Genomic DNA, 16518 nt, shown 5'->3' with positions numbered 1-16518 from the left:
CGTCCACACTAGCGATCTCTCCAACAGCTATTGCTGTGTTTTTAACCCATAATGGCCGAAGGAGAAGAAGAGATTGATCTGGTTCCACATCATTTTCAAGACGGGCCTTTTACAAAAAGCTGGATATTATGAGAAGAGGTCGGCCAACCCCTGCACTAGCTAATCTGTCAAAGCAAGGAAAAGGGTTTGTCTGTCATTTTCAGACGAGCAACTGTGAACGGTACCCGAGCCTCACAGCTTCTGAGTAAAGCTGCAAATTGTATTGTTGTTGTATGGGCATTTACAAGCTATGGTGTTTTTAAAAACATTTGGAGACACTCAAGTGTACCTGCAGCTCAGCACACAGGCACACAGGGAGATGGAGCTCCACAATGAAAACGTGAGTTTATAATGTTAATAATAACATGGTGCATTGAAGTCAGTTTGTAAAGTGTGTTTAATCTCAGCTGTGCCACATTTTTAGTTATTTGCTGTTGTACAGACTGTTATCAAAAAAGGCAAATGATCTGTTTACTTTATTTTCAAAAAATAGTTTGTTTTGTTATTGTCTGGTTGGTGTCTTATTTGAAATGGCAACATTACGCAGTTTATTGGACAGACTTGTTTAAGCTCACATACCGTCATTTTGGTGTAATTTTGTTTGACATCTTTAAATCACATTTTTATTTTTTTTATTTTTGACAGTATCTGTGAACTTAGTTTCCTACTCTTAATTGCACACACAATGCATGCTTATTGGTTTTAAATGCTCCTGAAGTTAAGTGTTGCTTGACTAGCTTATACTGAGGTAATGTTGTAAACTACCATTTCATGACATCATCAAACGGTGGAAGCATATTGAGCTTTGGCAATGTAGACAGATTAATAATAAACAGTTAGTCAAACATGTGTGAATGAAACGAAACACAACTCCAGGTATGTTTTGGATGAGGTAACAACATTCTATCATGGGTTCTTCAGACTCAAGATGGAGTCCTTTCAAGCCTTGTTGGCTTGTGGGACTCCTGGAGTTGGAAGAAGTTCAGAGAGGCCATAGAGGAGATTTATCGAACAGCCTCAAAGAGATTCCAGCAAACTGTCGCCTCAGAAGGAGGAAGCAGTGCTTCACCATCACCGTTTACAGTGCTGGTAAAGAGCTGCTGACCTTGACTGGGAATGTTGTCAGACAGCAGATGGAATACTTTGCTTGGAAGACGTGACGGAAGAATTGAGGAGACCCTCAGAGACTGCGGACCCGGAGGCAGACTCATCCATCACCCTGGCTGAAGTCACTGAGGTGGTCATTAATCTCCTTGGTGGCAAGGTTCCAACATCGCATAGCTTTCGGGGACAGTACCGCTGAACTGGCACACCAGGGTGGTGGCCCCTCTATTTAAGAAGGGGTGTGTTCAAATTACAGGAGAATCATACTCCTTAGCCTTCCCAGTAAGCTCTATTTCAGGGTACTGGAGAGGAGAATCCGACCGATAGCTGAACTTCAGATCCAGGAGGAGCAGTGTGGTTTTCGACCGTTCCTCTCGTGGTATCCTTTAGGGAGTGCTCCAGGAGTACGGGGTGCCAGGGGCTGTCCGTTCCCTGTATAACCAGAGCAGAAGCTGGTTCGTATTACTGGCAGTAAGTCAGACATGTTCCCGGTGCATGTTGGACCGGGAACAGGCACAGCCAGGAACCGGAGGGGGTCCGGTTCGGGAACCACAGGATCTCATCTCTGCTGTTTGCAAATGATGTTGTCCTGATGGCTTCATCCAGGACCAGCAGCAGGCACTGGGGTGGTTTGCAGCCGAGTGAGAAGCGGCTGTGATGAGAATCAGCTCCTTCAAATCCGAGGCCATGGTTCTCGACCAGAAAAAGGTAGCTTGCCCTCTCCAGGTGGGAGCGTGAGGTTGAGAGGGGATCGGTGCAGCGTTCGCATTGATGAGGATGCTGTATCGGACTGTTGTTTTAAAGAAGGAGCTGAGTCGAAAGGCAAAGCTCTCAATTTACTGGTCAATCTATATTCCTACCCTCACCTATGGTCATGAGCTTCGGGTAAGGACCGAAAGGATAAAATCGCAGATACAAGCGACTGAAATGAGCTTCCTCTGCAGGGTGGCTGGGCGTTCCCTTAGAGATAGGGTGAGGAGCTTAGTCAGACAGGAGGAGCTCGGAGTGGAGCCACTGCTCCTCCATATCGAGAGGAGCCAACTGAGGTGGCTCAGACATCTGTTCAGGATCCCACCTGGATGTCTCCCTAGAGAGGTGTTCTGGGCACATCCCACCGGGAGGAGGCTCGGGGAAAGACCTGGAGGGACTGTCTCTTGTTTGGCCTGGGAGTGCCTTGGGGTCCCAGACTGCTTCCCCTGGCCCCTTAGTGGAAGAAAACAGATGGATGGAAGAAAAGATTTCCAAAATGTAGGATTTTTACTTAGAAGGCCTATATTGCACTGTTTTTGATCTATGATATAATTGTTTCCTCATCATAAATGCAGTTTTGTTTTGTTTTTTTATTCACATGTGAATTCTTCAACACTCCCCCTTGTGATGTCATTAAGTGTTAATACAGGAAATACTCCACTGTGCTTTAAACTCATTTAAATCATTTCAGCTCTGGATTTGCCTAAGTTTGAAGTTACAGCTATTGTTTTAGCTTGCCTGACCAGCCAGTCCCCTCTACATTCTGTTAGAATCCAAAAGGCTCTGGAATCAGACCATAGAGTGCGACAAACCTTGGTCGTAACTTGGGATTGATCCAACCACAATTTGTATTACGTCTTTCCAATTTGGAAGACATCTCTTCTCCAAAATTCTTGAATTGTTCCAAACAAAATATATCACTTCTTCTACCTGAGATAAAAAAGAGTTTGGTGCTTCACGTGTTGATTCTGAAGAAATCGGTGCTTTTTCTCCTGTGATGTTTTTTTTTTTTCCCCGTTATGTTTGTTTTTATTCACATGCATCCCCCTGATTGGTTAATCCACTTGACAATCACACCCAACTGAAATTAAGGAGACAGGATACGCTTCCAAACTCACTTGTATTTATGAAGTTTTGTCAAAGTGTGTGATTCTGAATGGAGAGGTAAGTCATTGAAACTGCTTGACTCCTCAGTGCACCAGCAGATATTAGAGACTTTCTATTGACAATTTCAACCACACAAAAGGTAAAAGAAAAATATTCAAAAACACAGGTCCAGACATGTTTTTGGGACATCATTATAACATCATTCTAAAATGGCTAAAAGCTCACACGAGTCAGTTTGGCATTTATGACCTTTAATGTATGGCATGTGCTTGACCGTGCCTATTAGTGTTGTCACAATACTAAATTTTCAAACTCCATTTTGATACTAAGAAATAGACTCGGTACTCAGTACCAATTCAGATAAAAAAAAAAAAAAAACACTCAACAATAGGATGTGATTTTCAACATAGTACTTTCTTTTATGTTACCAATTGATCTTATATTTGTGTAATCCCTCAGTCACTCAGGTATGTTCTATATTGGTCCAAGAGCATATACTAGTCTATGTGGTCTTATACTTTTTCTGTTACAGTTCAAGATCATTCTAAAGCTATTCAAGAAAAATTAATTTCTGTACTGTGAAAGTGACTTTTTTTTAGTATTGATACCTGCTCAAATGAGTGTCTAGTTTTAGTATTGATTTGTATCTGATTTTCAATACTTTTGACAACCTTAGACAATAGGTTGATTTAAGATAAAGGGCAGAGGTATATATATATAACTCTATGCAATTTTAAATTAATGTTCAAACTGAAAATCTTCAAATGTTGAACCTAATCATTATTTGTCTGGGATTGGCTCCACTAACGAATGATGGCACAACTGTCTTATGAAAAAATTATGAAAAAAATAATTTCACAAAATGTAGTTTATTAATAATAATACATTTTATTTATAGGGCACCTTTCTGGGCACTCAAGGTCACCTTACAATACAATATATATATACATATACAGACAGTTAAAATCAACATTTATGAACATACAGTTAAAAGCATTCAGATGAAAAAAAACATTGAAAAAGGACAGGGCAGTTGTGGATTATAAAGAATATGCCAGTCTGAACAAGTGGGTTTTAAGTTTGGATTTGAATTGTGAGAGTGTGTCAGTATTGCGGAGGTCAGGGGGAGAGAGAGTTCCAGAGCTGGGGAGCAGAGCGGCTGAAGGCCCTGCTCCATGGTGACAAGCCTGGCTGAGGGAACAGAGAGATGGAGAGAGGAAGAGGAGCGGAGAGAGCAAGCGGGTGTGGCAATATGGAGGAGGTCTGAGAGGTATGGAGGTGCAAGGTTATGGATGGCTTTGATTGTGTGGAGCAGGATTTTATATTGGATGCGGTGTGAGATGGGGAGCCAGTGAAGTTGCTGTAGGGTGGATGTGATGTGGTTGATGGAAGGGGTGCGTGTGATGATGCGAGCTGCTGAATTCTGAACCAGCTGAAGTTTATGGAGTGTTTTTTGTGGGAGACCAAAGAGAAGAGAATTGCAGTAATCCAGGCGAGAAGTGACGAGGCTGTGTACAAGTATGGCTGTGGACTGTGGTGTGAGGGAGGGCCGGAGATGATTAATGTTGCGTAGGTGAAAATAGGCGGAGCGGGTGATGTTATTAATGTGAGAAGTGAAGGAGAGAGTGCTATCGAGGATGACACCCAGACTCTTAACTTGAGGGGAAGGACAGATGGAGGAGCCGTCAATGGGTATAGAAAAATGTTGGTCTTGTTTAGGGTGGATTTGGTGCCGACAAGGAGAAGTTCAGTTTTATTGCCATTGAGTTTGAGAATGCTGACAGATTAGACAGATGTTCAACTACCAGTTTGTTTCATATGGATTGGCCCAGTAATTACAAAGATATTAACTGAAGACCATCTGCCGTCTAATAGCTAGACAGCTAAATCCACCTAAGATAAACTATAGATTTTTCAAACAGTTATGTCACATGTCCTACCCAGGTGAAATTGACCGCTGCCCCAGATAGGGATAACAAATGGCCAACAGAAAGTTAGAAAATCCAACAGACATTTGTCAATAACAGACAAGCAGATTAACCAACATTCATGCACTCACACTTCACAGCAAGAAGGTTCCAGGTTCTTTGCGAGGGTTTGCATATTTTTCTCTGTATCTAAATGGCTTTTCTCTGGGCACCCCCATCAGCCCAAAACATGCACCATAGGTAAAATCCTCCAACAAAGGTAGTCCCGACCAAGACTAGCTCAACATCTGGAGATGGATCCCACTGCCCCTGATGAGATGCCCCAGCGGTATTCAAATATGAGTCAAATGCAGAGGACTTAATTCCCTATGGATACAATAAAGCCTACCTTAACCCACCACAGCAAAGAGGGAGACAAAGGCACCTTCCCAATTCAGAGTGGAGCATCAGCACCCAGACAACAGATGGACAAACAGGCTGCAGATTAGAGAGTTGAGGGCAGGCAAGCACTCACACAATTTAAGTGTAAAATATGTTAGACAGAAAGTGTTCCAACACCTCAGTTGCTCCACCTGACCCTCTTCTCTGCAGCCTCTGCTCTATCTCACCCTCTCTTCTGCATGCTCTGATACATCGGACCCTTTTCTCAGCATCCTCTGCCCTGTTTGATTCTCTCCTCTCTGCATCCTCTCCTCAATCTGACCCTTGAAGTTGTCATATAAATAGAAATCTGTAGTCTGTATTGGAGTGAATATCTTGTAGGCCTATCTCTCTCATACCACAGTGTGCCACACAGAATGAAGTGGTACACAGAGCAGAGCGTGATGAAGAGAGCACATGGAGGCAACACCTGTTAAAATGTCTAATGAGAAGCCAGGGGACAGAGGGAGAGAGAGGGGGAGAGAGAAAGAAAGAGAAAGACAGAAGAGAGAAAAGAGTGGTGGAAAGACAGACAGAGAGAGTTAGAGAGAGAGAGACGGCAACTTCAGAGAGGACTGTGCCCAGAGGTTCAGACACACTGACGGTTCCAGAGACACTGCCAAAGCTCAGAGTAAAATTCTCAACAAGGAAATGTACGGTTCAGACTCTGCTTGTGCTTAATTAACAGCTCCCTATATACAACTATGTAAATGTATATAAAATACCATGGAAAAACATGCATTGTTGCATTCGGTGGGTCTGCCTATCTATAAATCTGACCAGCAACTTGCCTTTGTCTCCCATGGATATATAAAAATATAACACCAAACTGTGGATCATTCCATATCATGCACTAACACCCCTATTGAGATAAGAAGGTGGTGGACTTCGCACCAGAAAAGTTACATAGTGCACCTTTAGATCAACTGATACAAAAAGAAAATACCTTCACCATACATATCCTAAATCATCTTCATATGAGACCGCGTTAAGACAGTTGCAGTACATTCAGAACACTGCTGCTTGGGACCTGACTAGAACCAGGAAGTACTAGCACATAAGTCCTGTGCTCAGGTCTCTGAACCGGCTTGCTGTGGCTCAGAGAATAGACTTTAAAGCAGCTCTCCAGGTCTCAAGTCTCAAGCAAGTTTCTCCATGGCCTAGCACCAAAGTACATGTCATGTTAGTGCCATATGAACCATTTCATATGGTCGGTCTATGAGAACTTCAGGGTCAGGAATAAACATGGAGAATCAGAGTTTCAGTTTTATGCAGCTAAAACCTGTCCAGGCTCAAAACGGTTCTGTTTAGCTGTGCATATAACTGAAAGATTTTTATTCCACACTCTTCTCCTTTTATGTTAATTTTATGATGATTATTTTGTGATTATTTATGTTTTGACTTTGTTGTATTGTGATTTTAATGTTTTTCTTATTTGGTAAAGCTCTTTGTGTATGAATTGTCCTATACAAATAAACTTGACTAGCCTTTCTTTGCCTTACCATTTTAACCTGTTACCACCTACGCCTATTTTGAAGACAAATTTTCCAAAAATGTATATCCATTTATAAACTGGTCTATTTCAGCAACCCCAAGGTGTATTTGAATAATTTTTGTGCCACTGTAAAGGGATCATTGGGCAGAATAATTTGATATGTCATTTATCCATGTACTGATAAAGAGTAAATTAGGATGAAACACAGCAAAAATTTTGATTTTTTTAGCCTCGCCTAAAAAAAAAAACATGTTTTATGATGAATAACTCTTTGGAATGTTGCTAACATAGCCTTTTTACTTCATAAAATAGAAACCAAACATGTGAACATTATCTCTGCAAAGGTTGAAACTGATTAGATGAAGCAGATCAAAAAAAGAGAGATTTTAGTACAGGTATGTCAGGTGAGGTTTCCATTTTGGCACCATTTGGCACTGTTTGGCACACATAGTGCCATTTGCATTTCTGTCATGTAAAAGTTATACATTTCATTTTTATATCACTAATGGTGTTCAGTAGACCTAAATAAAACATTTTTTGGCATTTTGGATTTTTTTATTTTTTTATTTATTTTTTAAATAATTATTAATTAATAATTATAATAAATATATGTGTATATGAATGTTTCCCCTACAAATAAAATGACCGCATAAAGCATTTGAATGATTTTTTTAGAGATTAATTTAGTGAAAGAAGCAAAACTAGGTTTGCCCGGCGCGCTCTGCGTCCTGGGCGTAAAGGCGCTATGATGCACACAAGCAGGCTTACTGTACGCATGGACTTTCCTCCCCAGCGGATTGGTCAATATGCATGAGTGACACCTCTCTGGAATTGTGAAAGCCAATAGAATAGGGCGATAACTTGCAATACAAGATTGACAACATGGTCAGCCAACCAGAAGGGGAAAAACAAAGCCATGTGAAAGTGCCATGCGTCTCCATTGGTTTACTGTAAGCACTCGGTAGGAACCATATATCACTATAGAACCACTCAGACTGTTTTAAGTGGTGGACAACAGTTGTGGCTAACAGGAAATAGCTTTTATTTACAAATGGAATAAACTTTTCACGGCAAGACGACAAAGGTAAGACATTTTTTACTAATGTGGTTTTGAAAAGCAATGTTTTATGAGCTGATGCGCTGGCTTATATCTCCGCGATGCTTTAGTGTACAGTGCTGGGGCTTACATCTTTGGAACCGGTAGACTCTCTGCTTTCGTTTGAGCGGTTGACACAATGTGCATTCATACACTGTAAAAAAAAAAAAAAAAAAAAAAGGGTGCAAAAATGCACAAAAAAAAATCTGCGAGACGGCAAAAGGTGAACTGTGATATAGCGAGGGATCACTGTACAGATATATTGCATAAGAAAGGGTATTATGTAAAATCAACTTTTTTCTAGCATTTTATTATGTTGTGATAGTGAGCAAGGGGAGGGAAGACTCAGCATGTGAAAAAAACTAAATGAAACTTATTTAAGGTGTCAATACATTGTTTTCGGTTAAATCAATAAACGGTAACATGGGGATCTAAATATGTTGTTTTAGCAGTTAATACCCTATAGAAGTAAAATACCTTCTCTTTAAGTTTAAATTGAGACCACTGTGGGTTGTCTGGACCTACTTACAAAGTGTATTGTTTTTTGTTTTTTGTTTTTTCATGAGAATCAGCACTGCAGAGATAGTAAAATAGTAAAACTCTGAAAGATGTGAAATCAGTGGGTTCCATAGTGGTCCATGGGCATACACTAGTATATTTGGTCTTATCTTTGTTCTGAAACAGCTAAAGATCATTCTAAAGCTATTCAGGAAAGCTTCATTTCTGTCCAGTGAATGTGACTTTCATATCAATACTTATCTCAAGATCTCTATCTATCTTATGTTTTCTGCTGTTTTCTCCCTCCCTTCTGTGTCAGAGTCTGGAGCTGGGCGGAGATTCAGGCAAAGGAAGCCAGAACCTGACACTCAGTGCCAGATCATCCACGTATCCACAGTGATCCTGCTCCCTGGACCCGCTCAGTTCCTCACACCCTCCCACCCTACTCTCAAATATCTGATTAATCCACCTTCACTTGCACATTTCAAACTGTAAATAAACATTGTTAAACTATTCCTCTCCGAGTTCTGTATCTTTGATCCCCCTGCCAGTTGTTACAACAACTTATTTGTATATGATACACATGAGTATCTAGTTTCGATAAGATATGCCTTTATTAGTCCCACAGTGGGGAAATTCCAGTATTGCACCGCACAGTTAAAGAACAGAAGGAAAATGGTACATGCAATAAAACAAGATAATAGATACCAGCTTTAGAATCGATTCATATGTGATTTTTGATCATTTTGACACCCTGTAATGTAATTGCGAATACATACACCATTCAGCTCGCAGCCATTGTTCTTTCTGAAATCAATCTATAGTCACTGCAGAGGTCACTGCTATCCTCCAGGACCTGTATCTGACCCAAACTGCTGTCACAAGACTACTCTTGCATAGGAGTTCATACAAAAACAACTATTTCTAAAAAAAAAAAGTACTAGGAAACAATATATTAATATAAAGACAGATTAAATTTGTGAATCACGATTTCAATATGTCTCTTTACAAATAAATACTAAAAACAAATACCAAATCTTCAGCTAACTCACCCACTGACTTTTCCTTTCCACTGTTGGATTATAAATCTTTATAATCTAAATAAAATGATTTGTCAACTAATACAACTTTTGGTCATCTAAGACACCATTGACCGATTAATCAACTAAACAACTAAAGGTCTGATACAGTCAAACTTAAAACAAGTGTCAAATAAAACAATAAAACAACAAAAATAACTAAAATCAAGAATAATTGTCAGAATTCAAGTACGTAAGTGTGTGGCGTACTTCAGCTCCATGCTTACAACATAGTACTTCCCAGTGATCCTGCAGATTTAAGAACTGCTAAACACAAGAAGGAGCAAAACAGATAAACAACTTCAAAAATGTTTCAGTGACTGTAAAGAAAATGTATGTAATTATGGTTTTGAAGTGTAATTCTCACTCAACTTTATACTGTTCATTCTTGTGACCCAGATGCTAGACAGTGGCCATTGCTTGGCACTGTACCCTGTCCAAATATTGTATTATAAATTATTGGACTTCATTAAAAAAAATATAAAATAAAATAAACTTCACTTAGAATCTCGTAAGATATTCACTCTGACAATTAACGTTTTGGAATTACTTTTTAACTTTTTTTTTCTCATACTCATTCTACACCTCCCTCCACTCATCTGTCTTATTCTATACCTCTGTCCTTTAATCAGTGTCTCATTTTACACCTCTGCCCTTTCATCTGTCTCTCATCCTACACCTCTGCCCTTTCATCTGTCTCTCATCCTACACCTCTGCCCTTTCATCTGTCTCTCATTCTACACCTCTGTACTCTCATCTGTCTCTCATTCTATACCTCTGTCCTCATCTGGGTATCATTCTACATCTCCATCCTCTCATTTCATTTTACAACTTCATCTTCTCATCTGTTCGTCATTCTACACCTTCGTTCTCTCTTCAGTCTCAGATTTTACACCTTCATCCTATCATCTCATTTGACGCCTCCATCCCCTCATCTGTATCTCCACAACACCTTTGGCCACTTGTCTCTCTCATTCTACACCTCATTCCTCTCATCTGTCTCTCATTTTACACCTCCATTCTCCCATTCTTCACCTCTGTCTTTTCATCTGTCTCATTCTCTATCTCCATCCTTTCATCTGTCTCATTCTACACCTTCATCCTCTCATTCATCTCTCATTCTACACCTCCATCTTCTCATCTGTCTGTCATTCAACACCTCCATTCTCTTATTTGTGTCTCATTGTACACCTCTGTCCCCTCATATTTTTTCTCATTCTACACTTCCATCCTCTCATCTGTCTCTCATTCTTTCATTCTTCACTTCCATCCTTTTATCTGTTTTTCATTCTACACCTCTGTTTTTTTTTTGTTTTTTTTAATGGTTAGGTGCAAGGCTACATAAACAATAGGAATCAAATCAAAATTGCAAATTGAATGAACACAACTAGCAAATCACAAAGGCTGCAGTTTTTTTAAGTACCATTATTTTCTTACAAAAACAACAACAACAACAAAAAAAAAAAAGAAACTTGATCACCCTGTATTTTGGTCTGTACAAACATGTTTTGAACTGTGATTCTGGTATTAGTTTCTCGATTCATATTTCAGTCTTTTTTTCATTTCTGAAATTTGAACAGAATACAATCATCTTATTAAAATGTAAATTGCAAATCTAATCACAATGGCAATATTTGTAAAAAAAAATAAATAAAAATATACAATTAAATATTTTCCCTAAAATATTACATCCTAGTTTAGTGGAATAATAAAACATCTTAAGCTGTGGATTGGACAAGCTTTTTATTTCCTAGTGAGAGTTAACTGCTAATTGAATAAACAAGAGGAGTTTTGCCTGCATCGTGTATTGTGCACCTGCCCCTGTCTCTCCCAGCACACTCCCATATAAGAGACATAAAGCAGACAGCAGTGAAAGGGCTGTCTGAGCAATCCAGAGCAGGAGCCGTCACGCTGAGCTATGTGACAGGCCTAAATGACTTTAGCTCTGTGTATGCTGCCAGTGTAGGGTCTAACAGAGAGAGGGGGATTTAAGGAGCGTTGGAAGGAAGAGGAGACATCAGGAGGAGGAGGAGGAGAGAAGCAGGAGAATGAACAACTGGGGCAAAGATGTGAAAGAGGTGTGAGAGAGGTGGCAACAGAAAGCAGAGAGGAGAGGATGGGAAGTGGAGCAGGGAGAGAGAAGACCAAAAACGCTTGGACAAGAAAACAAGCAGGGTATGGGGCAAGCACCACTGAACACAGAGAAGGAGAGAATTGGCAGAATTTATGCACTGTTATTCTTGATAAATTTGAAATCTCAAATAGCAATGTATACAGGAGGGTTTCATCATACAAGACAAGACCGATGGGGTATTAAGCTAAATCCACTTTTTGGAGCTTTCTACCATGTTGTTCCCTCATCAAAATATCTCTGAAGAGGTTTTAGATGCCATCCATGCATCTTTGAGTAATCTAGCAATCTCTGCCAGAACCTATCCAAACCCTTGTTATGGTTAGCAGTACAATCCTATCCAAAGCTCATCCCACAATGCCCCATGCTCCAGCACAGCAATTTTCCATAGCAAAGCATGATGCAGTACAATACATTACAACTTCACAAACCTGATGTAATGTGCAGTACCGTGTTTTCTATATGTCGCTCCAGCAACAAAAAATTGTAATAATGAAGAAAAAAACATACAAGTCACACTGGACTATAAATTTATTTTCTAAAATCTGAGACCAAGAACGGACGTTTTATCTTTAAAGTGAAGTTATAATAAGAACAACAATAAAATATACAAGAACAGGCTGGATAGCAGTACAGCACGCTAATGTAACACATAGACAACAAACTGTCTGGTATGTTTACTTAAGATATTAACAGTTAATCAGATACGCCACACTAACGTGACATATGCCAGCTTGTCCACAAACATGAGAGACACATGAAAGTTCTTTTCACTGATGTTTACTGTGGTCTTACTTCTTCATCACAGTTCACACTGTAGAACTAGCAAACACATAAAATATAACATACGCGCTGACTTACATATACACACACAAAATTGTATATGAATGCATGACAAAAAAAATATATACATCTTTGACCTGTTAGCAAACAAGATGGTGAACCGGAAACTATATATATTTTACTTCTCAGTTGTTTCTTAAATAGTGCTCTGTCAGCTAAGACTTCATATTAGCATAAAAGGCTGAATCAGAAAACAGGAAGGAGTTTGTGACCTTAAACTAAACTTATGATAAACTAAACATTTACAATATTAGTTCATTTTGGCGGGAAACGAAGAGTTTACGCTTGCTAGGTACAGTATCTGAACTCAAAAGATGCTGAACAGTCAGTGTGACCAGGGTGTTCTGAGATAAAACATCAAATGCTGCCAACTCAATTCACAATGCCTGAACTGCCAACTCAGTCACAGTCTGCAGCCTTTTCACGTTAAGTTGAAACGCATAAACACATAATATGAACCAAACTCCGTCAAAAAACTCCTCCTCGGTCTTGGCAAAAGCGTAATTCCCAAGTAAATGTGGTGTAGTAAATATTCAAAAATCATGTATTCTGCAGAACCATAAGGAAAAAATAAAATTGAAACTTAAGCATGTCCCCGTGAGCTCCAGCTGGCAAATAGTTGTATAATAATAGTCTCATCATAATACAATAGTTATTGAATCGATGATTAGATGAAGAGCCACTCCGAATGGTACACAGGCCTAGAGTGCCCTCGCGCAGTTGTCAGTGTGAAAATTACAAAGATGTGAAATTATATATTTTAATAATTTCACATATAATTTGAGTATAAGTCGCACCCCCAGCCAAACTATGAAAAAAAAGTGTGACTTATAGTCTAGAAAATACGGTGGTTTCATTAAAGGAATGCACAATGATTGTAAAGCAGTAGCACTCTTAAGGGGGAGTGACTTAGCGTGGAGAGCAAAGGGAGGGGAACTTACAGCATCAAAAACTAAACTGAAACTTATTTAACATGTTAATGGGTTGTTTTTGGTAAATATAGCAAAGTAACATGTTATGTGTTAGTAGATAAAATAAGCAAATATTAAGCAAAATATATATTTTTTTCACAGCTTTTAACCATGTTATAATTGTTTCCCCTTCACATTTACTCTCTTGCAGGTGTATTTACAGTGATTTGTGCATGTTTGAGCAATCTTTAATGATTTATGTTCAAGACGCCATATTGCTGATCAACCCCCATTTACACCGCCACCGGCATATTACCTCTGCTCTGTACTTATTTTGTTTTCCAATTTTATTTTCTTGATTGGTGATATATGTAGGATTTGGTGGCGTCACAAAGGGAAAAAAAAAATCTGCTACTCGCTAGCATGATGTGCAGCCAATTCACTCAAACTTTTCTGCTGTTGTCCCATATAAATCCTTATGTAAATAAAATGATTACATCAACTATGACACCATCAGCCGATTAACTGACTATACGACTAAAGGACTATGACAATGAGAACACTGAAACAATATTATGGCAATTGATCAGAAACTAATTGTGAATGGACTGGAATTACTCACAAAAGTTATTATACTCGATTTCCTAATTTTGCACATCTCAAAAACGACAATAGCAAAGTTCTTCTATATATCGCCCACCTCTAATTCACTCATGTGTCAACAGCTCCCTTCAGCCCTTGGGTGCTCTGTTAAAGTCTTTCCCTCAGCCAAGGGTACCTTCTCACAATGGGACTGATATTTCATTGTACTGCCATCTACCCTTGCTCTGACACTCAGCGACAGTCTACAGTAGCAGCAGGCTGCTTATCAGCCCACCAGTATGAGTACATAAGATGGGAGTGTGTGTGTGTCTGCTTTACTCTGATGGAACTCTTGATAACAAATCTCCATAACAAAAAAAATTACAAAACTCGCAGATGCAGCATAAGAATAGGGATGGGCCTCTATATCCAATATTTGGCCTGCTGCTGTGGCCAATAACCAATATTTGCCAATATGATATTTAGCTTTTAAAATCCATAGCAAGATCCACAAATTTAGTGGAAGTAAAGTTCACAGATTAACTTTTGTAAAAATAAACTGTATTTATGTGGAATATAAAATAAATTGTAACATGATTGTGTAAACATAAAGCCATATAACGCTCTTTTATTTCCCTTTTTTCTGTTTAAAAAACAAATCTCATGTACAGAGGCCAAACTGGGAATGACTGTAGCACTTTGAGAGGCTTTGACAAGCCTGTAAAGCGCATTACAAGTGTAAGGCATTATTATTATTATTATGACACATAGGTACACAGAAAATGGGGCAGTGGTAAAAAAAAAAAAAATATATATATATATATATATATATTGGTAACAATTAGTGGTGAAATGGTATTGATATCAGCTGATACCAATACTTGAATCGATATATCGCCCATCCCTAATGAGAAACACAAGAATATATTGAGTCACAGCAAATGGCCTTATATGGATTGTTGTGTTTTTAGTGGCCCAAGTCTAAAGACTTTGTTTGGAGTGTGTGTGTGCATATTTTTGATTTTCTTCCATCTTATTGAAAACATATTCAAGTAGAATTATAGTTTTAATTTTGTGTTGACAGGACCAATATTTTTGAAGAAATCCATATTTCAGGTCCGGAATGCATTTATACATTGCATCAAGCCTATTTTGCAAATGTTCGTTAACTGTATGATACACAGCAATGACCTTATATGGATTGTTGTTTCTAGTTGTTCCTGTCTCAAGACATTGTCTGGAGCATCTGTGCAGGAAGAATAAACATGATAGTTTGTTCTGTTTTGTGGACACATCAAATGAGCCAAATATGTGTTAAAATATAAAAATATAATAAAAATATAAAACCACACAGTGACGGCTGCCTTGGCTCGGGAAGTACAAAGGAAGCAACATCACTCCCAACCACTTGGTTAATTTAACAGCACTAACATCAGCTTATTAAAAATGCATGACCCGGAGTACGGCTCTGCGTGTCCGTGAAGTGCACCCTTATCAGAGGGAAAGTCTTGCACTGCTCCCCTCTTCCTCCTGCTTATGTTAAACCTTCACTTAACCTCAGTCAGAGCATTGCAAATGAGTTAAGCCAATCCCCAAGTCAGTGGCAATACTAGCACTGCTTTACAAGAACTGTGTATACAAGGCTAAATAATGAGGATTATTAATACCTGCCTACACTACAGAGTCTTTAGCTTTATTTGAATATGTCTCTCCATAGGCATATTATTATGAACAATACTATACTATATACATCCTTCCAGTGTTTGTAAACAGAACACCTGCTACCAATGCATTTTTAATAGGGCAGTTAGCGTTAGCCACCAACCATGTTATAATGTTCTTCTCTCATCAAAACCAAGGTGTTCGATGTCATTCATGCATGTTAGAGTAATCTGGTGATCTCTCTCTATTCTTGTGCTCCTGCACAGTCTCAAACACAACATTTGTCCTTTAATACCCCATAGACATGTAATACTCCCTCTTTAAAAAAAATAAGCATGAATTTAGAAATTAACTGTAATTACTCATTGACAAATATAATAAAGACAAACAGCAACTCATTGTATACAAAGCCCACAAATCACAAAATCATGTTTTGCCTCAATAAAATAAATGGGATACAACATTATTATTAACAAGTCACTCTTGAAAGGGTCTATAAAGGTTTTACTCAACTACCAGAGAAACACTTCAACCACTCTTTCTACAGTATCCATACAGGTTAAAAAGCTGAATACAAATGGTGACCGAGGGGCATTTAGGGACATCTGGTAACTTTTGCTAATATGCATATTCTCAATTTTACAAATGATCTTTAGACAAGCATTGCCCCCAAGTTTCCTTTCACACAGTTCAACACAATAATACCAAATCCTTTGTTGATTTACTTTCAATTTAAAATGCAATGGATAAAAACAGTAATAATTGACAGCAACTTTAGTCAAAATCCCCCCCCCCCCACACACACACACACACACACACACATATCAGCCGTCTTTGCACAGCGGGTTCTGCTGGTGATCAGGTTGAGAAGGA

The 16518-nt window shown here is 38.9% G+C and overlaps 1 protein-coding gene across 1 annotated transcript in view; it reads right to left on the bottom strand.

The window, feature by feature from the left end:
* Positions 1-16518, bottom strand: part of LOC117386261 (sodium/calcium exchanger 1-like) — a 199337-nt gene that overhangs the window by 65211 nt on the left and 117608 nt on the right. The window lies entirely within an intron of this gene.

The sequence above is a fragment of the Periophthalmus magnuspinnatus genome, chromosome 18 (assembly GCF_009829125.3).
Source record: "Periophthalmus magnuspinnatus isolate fPerMag1 chromosome 18, fPerMag1.2.pri, whole genome shotgun sequence".
Taxonomy (NCBI): Eukaryota; Metazoa; Chordata; class Actinopteri; order Gobiiformes; family Gobiidae; genus Periophthalmus; species Periophthalmus magnuspinnatus.
Note: the sequence above shows the minus strand (reverse complement) of the source record. Positions and strands in the feature narration are given on the sequence as shown.